An 8921-nucleotide genomic window follows, 5' to 3' on the forward strand; every position below is an offset into this window, starting at 1 on the left:
TTTTTTTTTTTTTTTTTTGCAAGACGACCAAGCAGGCCTGTGAGGAATCCAGCAGGGATCTCTTCAATCACAGAAAGTGCTTTTAGAAAACATTATGGTAATGCTCAACATTAAACACTGTTTGTCCCTGAAAAAAGGAAAAATCATTGTGAGGATAGCAAGAAACTAACATCGAAATAAGTGTTCTCTGCAGGAAAAGAGCTTCCTCACTCCATCTGCAAATAGTTTTAGAATTGCAAAATCAAGATGGCTTCAAGCAACAAGATTCAGACAGTGAATAGCCCACAGGTGTGGACCCAAGTAAAGTGCTAGTCAGGCAAGAAGCCAAAATGATTGTTTTCATCATCAGATTTCCTTTTGCTTGCCAAGGATGTTTATGACCCAAAAGAAAGCATGCAAACGTAGTTAAGGAATACAGATTTTGGCCAAGTTTTGATTGAGTTTTTGAAATGAAGGGCCAATATTCATTTGGAGGTCCTTTGTAGGTGCTGATGTGTCTGAATGACACAAAATTTGCTTCATACCTTTTAAGATAGCTGAAGCTAACTTTCAAATGTCCACACTGACAGCTCTCTCTGACATCTTTTGGAACCGTGACATGCTTTGCAGACACTGCGGTTTCTGCCTACAAGCATAGGCAGGGAAAAATAAAGAACATTCAGAGAATGAATTTAGAGGAGGGTCTTTCGATATAGAGTCTCAAGGTCTATGTGGTATCTGCCTCAAGTAGGAGTGCTGCTACCAGAAAACTTTTGCATGTTCACATCTCCACCCGAGCACAAATGCCCACTTGAAGTGAGTCTGAGCACTGAGGAGGGTGCAGCAGTGGGGAGGTTGTTAGACCTACCTGATGAAAGGAAAAATGATGACAGCCTTCACATTTGTGGGAAAAATTTAGGCGATCRGCATAAATAGGCAAAAGAGCATTTGTCATTTGTGTGGGATGCCAGGCAAAAATTGCTGTGCGGGTGTATAGCTGCGCTAGTGTTTGTTGTGGTTCACTTYGCTTAAGTCAATAACTCTTCTGAGGATACATACCTGAAATGCCAGAGGCAAATCAGGGAAATAAAAAGCAGGTATCTAAACTTCTCTGGAAGCTAAAAAAAAGATAGCATAGTGCCTGCAAAATTATAATCTAAAAGAAATTGGCAGCCATTTCTGAGCAGAATTTTATTTACTGTGGAAAACCACCAGAATATAAGAATTTACTAGACAGGAAAAATAAGCATAGCATTTTGTTATTATTGTTGCTTTTAGCARTCAATGTAATGATAAATCACTTACCCTCCCTGTATTAAAGACAAGCAAGGCAGCAAACTGAGACATACCTATATGAATTATATAAGTGTGGGCTTTAGAAACTTCTTCTCAAACCTGCAACATCCATTCTTCATGTAAGTAGGRGAACATGATGAGAAATGAAGCACAGTGTGAAATACCTCTTTTTTAAAATGTAAATGAAGGCACACACAGCCTAACGTGTATTGACCATTCGAGTAATTAAGGGAACTCTGAAGGGCTGAAAGTTGGAGGAAAGAAATGGTCTCAGGATTTTACCATGCAAATCTGGGTATTACATGGCAGTTTCCCACAACTGCAAGAGAAAGCACTACTGATAAGCAGAATGCATTCTAGATAAATAGCTGTAGTTTACACAARCACTAAATGAAAAAGTAAGCTTTCCACGCACTGCCCAGAATCAGGTAGAAACAACAGAAGGTAATTTTGAAAACTTCATTTCAGACATTGTTTCCAAATCTGGATATGTAATTTATAAATGCCTTGTTCTTCTGTCCCCTTCTGTTTGAGAAGGAGCAAAGACAGTGTTGATCATATTTCTTCTCAAAGTTACATGCAGTTACCTACAGAGATGCAGAGGTTCCAAGCTACTCTCTCATTCATTTAAGTGGGATTCCTTATGCAACTAAGCCTTCATCAGCATGAATAAAGATTAATAAAGCCTAGCCCAGGAAGATCTTCATGCTATTGTCAGATGGATCTTCTTCCTGTATACTTTATTAAAAATATAAGATATCTGAAATTGGAATGTTGCTGCCTTGATGAAAYTAGATATATATGTAACATGGTAAGTGTGTGCCCCCAGACTGGAAGAATACCAATTTCAGAAGCAAATTTCTAGAGCAAGTGTTCTTTTGTATGAATGCAAAATTTATTCTCATCTTTTGTTAATGCTTATCTTTTTAAATTATTATCATTATTAATGAAAATCCTTTCCAGAAAGTCACTTGCTGGAGTATTCATGGAAAGCAAACATAAGGAAACTACTACAATTACATCCAATTATTTTTAAAAGATGAAAATTTGCAGTGTTGTCATACCACAAATTTAGATATGTCATAATGCATGACGGAATTAAGGAGCTTTTTTGTGCAAAAGAAATTAGTCAGAAGGTACCTGGCTTTCAGATTAAAAGAGGAAGGGCTGGGAGACAGAACTGCCACACACACAAAGTGACGGTGAAAAGTCACTTTACTGTCACAAAGTGAAAGTAAAGCTCACAATTTCTCTGCAGGAGCTCGGGGAATGGGCTGTTACACTCCGCGCAGTGAAAATGTGAGAGGTTGCTCCTTTCTTTGGTTACCWCCTTGTTTTTGTTCCTTAAGCCCAAAAGCAATTTCTGAGGTGTTGCTCCCGCCGTCCTTCTGCCCAGCGTGGTCGGGCCTCAGGGAGGCCTTGCCTCCGCGCGACCGCTGGCAGCAGCAGCGTAGCTCACCTGTCGAAATGGAGTTCAGCTGAAATTCATCTTCAAAATGCGTGTAACGTTCACTGAAGAATGACGCCTTCCGCAGGATTTTCAAGGGCTGCAGAAGGCACACGMGTTCCTGTGAAAAATAGTACGTACCCGCTTGGATGGTTAACGGTTAATGGTTATGGAAATGGTTAGGCAGCAAGAATGAAAAATCTCTCAGATGAATAATATCCCAAGCCCCAGATTATAGTAACGCCTTCTGAGGACCTGCCAGCAGCTGTACACACGAAGCTCTAACCCGACCAGTTTGCCTTTTACAGCGAGGAACGCGCGTGGCTGCTGAAGAAAYTCTGCCTAAAAACAGCTGCCGCGGGCACCGCTTCAGTCGGCGGTGAGGGCCCCTGCGGCTCTGCGCGCGGGTTCAGCAGRGTGCCCGCGGTACGGCAAGGCACGGAGCCGGGGGCTCTGCAGAGAGAGGACCTGCCCCTGCGCCCCCGCAACCAAACCGCAGCCCAGACGGGCGAAGGCAAGCCGTAAGCCTTCGCAAGCTAATGGGCAGCATGGCCACCTTCGTTCCCTACAATGAAAAACCGGATTTCTCTCTCGCCCTGATAATACTGAGGATTTTTAGTACCTTTTCTTGTAGGCTTTCATTCCTTTTACTATTTTGCCTCTAGAGTTTTCTTCATTCCTTTTCTCTGAACATTGTTTTTCCTTTCCCCAGTCTCTCTCTTCTAGCATTTTTGCTTCTCTCTGCTCATTTTTTTGAAACACTTCTAAACTCACATCTATTTTTTCCTTTTGATAGTCCATTGGTTAATCGGTGCTTCAAACATTCTTTTTTTTATGCCAGTCTGTCTTTCTCATCCCCCACCTACTATGCACACACACACGCACACACACACACACACACACACATGCAGAGCTGTTAATATTTTTCTATTTGCCTGGGAAGAGCAAATGAGTGGGCCACATGTATTTTCAGAACAGGCATCTTCAAACTGAACCATCTTGGAGCTGAGTTCCCAGGGAAAACTGATCAGCAAAAGCACTGGGGGAAAGGCAGAGAACGTGGTAAGGAGGTTCGTGAAGGTCTTGCTACCAAGGGAGTTTTGGACAAAGATTTTCCAGACAAAAATGTTGCATGAAAATACAGCATCTTCAGCTGAAAGTATGTTAGGACTGAAAAATCTTGTTTCACTTGAAACCCAGTTTTCAATGACCCTGACTCCCCATGGAGAATTTGGGACTAGAGGCCAACCTCTTCCCTGAGCTTTGAGGATGCTTTGCTCAATCTCCAGTCAGTCACTGGGGCAGTGTCATGCACTGCTCCTCTGGTCCATCCTGCCAAGTCTTTGTTAGACACAGGTGACTTATCTTTGGAATATCTCTGGTTGTGTATGTCCTGCAGGACTGCTGACCACAGCCGCGGGCTGGGGTACCTGGGGGCTATGTCATCTGCATGAGTAAGTAATTTGGGGCAATTGGAGCAGACTAGCTGAGGCTCCTATCTGCAGAATATCTGGATAAGAAGGTTTACTTTGAACTACCTTTACCTGATGGACTCTTGGACTCAATGTTTCTACCTCATCTGTGGTTCAAAGCTTTTCCAAGGACCAATAATTGATGTGGACCTTTATGCTTCCCAGAAAGAGTGGGAGGGCATTTGGGGCATAGCTGGAGCAGAGCTTCCAGGTTAGTCTTCTTTGAAAGAAATCTAGTTTGTGTGCATAGACACTACTTGGTGAACCAAAGCAACAGGTGATAAGTGGAAAAAATCAGAAAATTCTCTTAAAGACCTCACTATTTCCTCAAATCGAAACGTTAAGTTAGAAATAGGCAACTCATGAGAGTCATGAGTCATGGCTGAGAGTCATGGCTGTATGTGTGTGTTTAACTTTTCAAGCTAATAACCTTCTGGGACAATTCACAGTACTCTGAAGAGAGACACACATTGTACTATCTCTGACATGGAAATTTTATTTTTTCTTTGTTATCTGAAATTTAAATTAAAGTCATCCAGAATGAAAGAGTTTTCAGCTGTGTGCATGGAAATAACAAAGTCACCACTAGCACAGCACAGCAATGTATCATACTGAGCTGTGCCTCTTTATGCAGCAAAATCAGTTCTTCGATGGTGAATCAAGTGCATTTCTATGATGAAACATGAAAAGATTCTGCAAAGAAATGCTAGCCAATTTCCCAGTAATTCTATTGGTCACATAAAAACATACATGGAAGGAATTTTCTGTCAGCTGAAACCTATATAATTTTATATGGCCCTGTCAGCCATTACTTTGTTACAATTAGACCATGAGGTATTTTTGTTTCCTTGCCATTTTACAATATATATATCAATATTGCAGAAGGAGCAGTTGGTGTGAATGGAAGTCTAGGGAATAACAATACATTTGAGCACAGTTTTATTACTGAGTATCACAGTTTTATTACTGAGTAGGACAATTAGGTGGCAGCAGGTTTCATGTACCCCTACAAAAATGGATGAGGCACAAAGCATATCCAAAAAGCCAAGGCTGAGGAACAAAAAGGCAACTCCAAATAGTTTCCAAAAACATTTTTCGATCTCTTCTCTCTCAAACTAATGAAACCTTTATAAATAACTGGGTCAGAGGGAAGCAATGGCATAAACAGGTAACAGGGTAGGTTGAATGAAAGACATCACCCATCTAGAATTGTATATCTTCAGCCATCACAGAGCTGCAGATGAGATGCAGTAGATGTGACTGTAATGGACTTCGTATGGAATCACAGAATGGTAAGGTTGGAAGTGACCTCTGGAGATCATCTAGTCCATCCCTCAGCATAGCCCGCACAGGGATTGAACCCGTGACCTTGGCATTAGCAGCACCATGCACTAACCAACCAAGCTAAACCTGCCCCCACAGTACTAGCCCATTGAAAATGGATTTTCTAGTGGGGTGGAAATGTGGTTTTTTTCCTTCCTAGTCAGTTTTTGGTATCCTACTAACACCCTTCATCACTAATAGGCTGATAAGACAGCCAGCTCTGGGCTCTGACTCCTCAGTATTCACTGTGGGACAAACTAACAAGATACCCACCTCCACTGTCTCTCTGAAGAGCTATACCTCCTCTGATTTTTTTGCCATCCAAAGGAGAACATTTGCAATCAGGCATTTTAATGCAAAGTGCCATCCATACGTACTAATTGTCTTAGTCATGAGAACTAGGCCAGGGGTGGAGCAGATGCCCACAGAAAATTATTATGATGGCCCCATCTGAATGACTAGAGCTTGCAAATAGAGAATTATACTGTACTCAGATGGGCCACAAGATGCTAATAAGTCTTTAGCAATACAGCTCTGATCTGGATTTAAATTGACAGTCAAAGAGTAATGAGACACAGAGCCTCTCCCTCGAGCCATTGAATCCTTTCTCTGTGAAATGATTTTAATATAATTCTTTGCATTCACATAGCAAGGCTTAATCTGAATTAGCTTTCTGAGCAAGATCTAACATGGGCTTATTGTTCAGTCTCTCCAACCTGTTTTCTCTCTGACAGATCTAATTTTAGTTCTCCTTAATATTTTCTCCAGATGTTTTGTCATGACCTTCAGCAGCTCTAGATTCCCTCCGGCTGACCCAGATGCTTTGCCACTGGTAATCTGAATCCCCAGCTCTCAGAGGTCACCCCTGCTCCAAAGCGCCTTTCTAAGCTTTTAGTAAGCTCTCTCATAGAAAGCTCTTAAAGGAATATAGTTGTCATGACACAGGAGAGAAGGAGCTCTTGTCATTAAAAACTGCTTATAAGATAGGTAAAAGAGGAGAGGAACAAACAGTCAGTTCTCATAATGAAGGGAAATTACCAGCAAGTATCCCAAGGTTGTGTGCTGAGTCTTGTGAAACAGTTACAGATGACAGGAAAAGGAGGTGAATGCCTAGGTAACGAAGTTTGCCGATGATAAAAAAAAGATTTAGTGTAATCAGTTCTACAGCTGACTGCAAAAAATGACTGAAGGATTTCACAATGCTGAATAGCTGCAAGATAAAATGGCAGGTGAAACATAAGGTTGATAAGAACATAATATCACATATAGGAAAAACACTTCTAAGTACACATACAAAAGAGTAGGCTTTAAATTAGCTATTAACATTGGAAATAAAAAGGAGAATTGAGAATCACAAATAGAAACTACCATTAGATAAATCTATTGTGTGCCCACATTTTTTTGAGAACTGGGCAAGATATGGAGAAAAGAAACAAGACTTTTCAAAGCAGTGGGAATAGTCTACATCATTTTAATTTGGAAAAGAGATTATCAAGGGAAAATATGATTAAGATCTATAAAATTATAATAGTTTGGAAAAAGACAACAATTCTTCAGTATTTCTCATAATAAAAGAATAAAAGAGATTCAAAACAACGTAACAGGCAGCAAATGTAAACAAAACAAAATGAAGTGCTTTTTCACACAGCAGGTGGTTAAGCCATGGAATTCCTCACAACAGGAAGTATGAACAGTTAAGTATGAATGGGTTAACTGGACACATTCATTAATGCAGAAGTGCCTCAAACATACGGTCCAGTTACAAGTTCTAGTTCAAGAAAACTTCAGATCACCAACTGCCCAAAGCTGAGGCATCAAGAAATGGAAGAAAGATTTTTTTAATATTTGCTCTTTTTCTGATGTTCTTCTTCTCAGTATCTACTATTAGCCAGGATCAGAGACACGATGCTGAGATAGAAGAGTCTTTGGTCTGACTCACCACGAGGTTCTTCTGCAATTATTATTAGGACTGTAGTGAAACCATCTACCAAAAGCACCCTTATGCATTTAGTGACAAGAAGTAAATACAACAACCAACTCAGACACCTTCAATATGCAATCAATGTGGGCTCCGAAGAGATTTATACAGAGGGAAATGATATTTGAAAGTGCAGGCAGTACATTTCCAGTGCAGAACTATCCAAATACAATTCTAGCCGAGGGACATTCTTGTTCAGATCTTGCATTGCCCAGATCTTTGGACGCAGTGTTAACGTAAGCGCCTTTGTGAGCCGTCACGCTCAGGGGAATTTTGTGAATCAATGTTCGCAATCAAATATTCTTCTGCATGAGGGAAGAGCTGATCATCATTTCAAACAAACTATAAATAAACTGAATTACATTAAATAAACAAGTCACATGATTATTGTGACTGAGATTAGCTATTATGAGGAACAATAACAACTTCTCCAGGGTAAAAGAAAGAGCACATACATACACTATTGGTTCTGCTAACAGGCCGGGCTTTGGGTCAGGCAGAGAAAACAGACAGCAATAGAAAGAAATACAAGCTACATACATTCATTGTCAAGGGCAAGCTCTGAATGTGACAAGCCAGAACTAGCCTAAGAGACAGTTAAAAGCTGCTTACAGAACTATGGAGGTGAAGAAAAAGGAAGTTAGAAATGATCCAACAGGACACTATTTCAGGACAGGAAGTGGGAAGTGTTAGTCACAACATTAGGCATGGAAGTCTTTCATCCAGTGAGAGCAGCTATCTGTGTATAAGCACTGGCTCTACTTTCCAAAGCTATCTGGTAGCAAATGCAATGAAAGATCCTGAAATGAGCCTTTGAATGGTGGGACATCATGTCAAATAAGAAGACAAATCTTCTCCTTTGCTACCAATTCATGATGAACCATCTCTCTGAAGTACTGCAAAGACTGGAAATTTCATCAACTACTATCTTACTAAAATAATGTTCAATTCAGTTCCATCCGTCCAAACAATAAGAAGCTACAACTTTTCTAGAAGCAATGCCACCAAAAGCTTTTAAGATAGAAATTGCTGAGATTTCTGAGCTCCAATTAATAAAAATGTTTCCTAGAAAATACAAAAGTAGGTGATATGTACATTCAGATAATCAAAGTAACAGATGAATGTTTTTGTCCTCTGTTTCAAAATTATTGATATCCCAAAGTTCAGAATTAAATCAAGATTTGAAGCCACAAGCTACAAAATTATTCAAAATCTGGTAACTCTTACCACTTCTACCAGTAACAGAAGTTTCAGTTCAGGCTGTATTTATAGAACAGCATTCTGAATCCACCTACGACTGATTTATCAGCTTCACTTAGATGATATTGTAGAATTGGCATTAATTACATATATAAGCAAAGTTTCACTGCTGCATGTCATATTTAAAATGTGGCTTTGACCAGGATATAAGAACTCAACAGAGAAA

The sequence above is a fragment of the Rhea americana genome, unplaced genomic scaffold, assembly GCF_003343005.1.
Source record: "Rhea americana isolate MKP2758 unplaced genomic scaffold, rheAme1 scaffold_43, whole genome shotgun sequence".
NCBI lineage: Eukaryota > Metazoa > Chordata > Aves > Rheiformes > Rheidae > Rhea > Rhea americana.